The sequence below is a fragment of the Fulmarus glacialis genome, unplaced genomic scaffold, assembly GCF_000690835.1.
Source record: "Fulmarus glacialis isolate BGI_N327 unplaced genomic scaffold, ASM69083v1 scaffold18083, whole genome shotgun sequence".
Taxonomy (NCBI): domain Eukaryota; kingdom Metazoa; phylum Chordata; class Aves; order Procellariiformes; family Procellariidae; genus Fulmarus; species Fulmarus glacialis.
In genome coordinates this window covers 1,671-2,247 of record NW_009202486.1, presented here as the reverse complement: position 1 = coordinate 2,247, position 577 = coordinate 1,671, and positions in this window count along the sequence as shown.

Sequence of the window (577 nt, the reverse complement as noted above, 5' to 3'; positions counted from 1 at the left end):
GAATGGGCTGGCGAGCAGCAGTGACGTGCCGGAGACACCTGGGGGGAGCTGCTCCCGGTGCTGCCTGCGTCGCTTGTGCTGCTCACGCACCTCTGCCGTGGCTGCCCACCCTAACCTTGTTGGCAAGCGCGAAGGGTTTGAGATCCTGCTCATCCCTCCCCGCGGGTGATCTCAGACCACGAGCTCTGGGGCCACTGAGCACCTGCTTTCACAGTGCCCCATCCTCCCCGTGACCTTCAGCATCAGGGAATACGACATGAATCGCGATGGTCTGGTGAAACGCGCAGGAAAGGGGCGGATGAAATGACAGACCCAGTCGAGGACTAAAGCCCACCTGTAGAACCAAGCCCCACACCTTGACCCCGTGCAGGCAGCACCTCCCCTGCCTCTCCCCCAGCTCGCCCCGGCTTGCTCCTGCTGGGGCCATTTCCTAGCGCTGGCTTTTGATTTCTCCCGAGGCTCCGGTCCTGCAGCTGATCATTAACTGACAGGAAATTCCTGACCCAGAGCTCGCCCTGGCCCGGGCGCTGGACCGAGGTCTGGTTTTTCTGGGGCCGCTCCCGCCGCCCAGTGAATC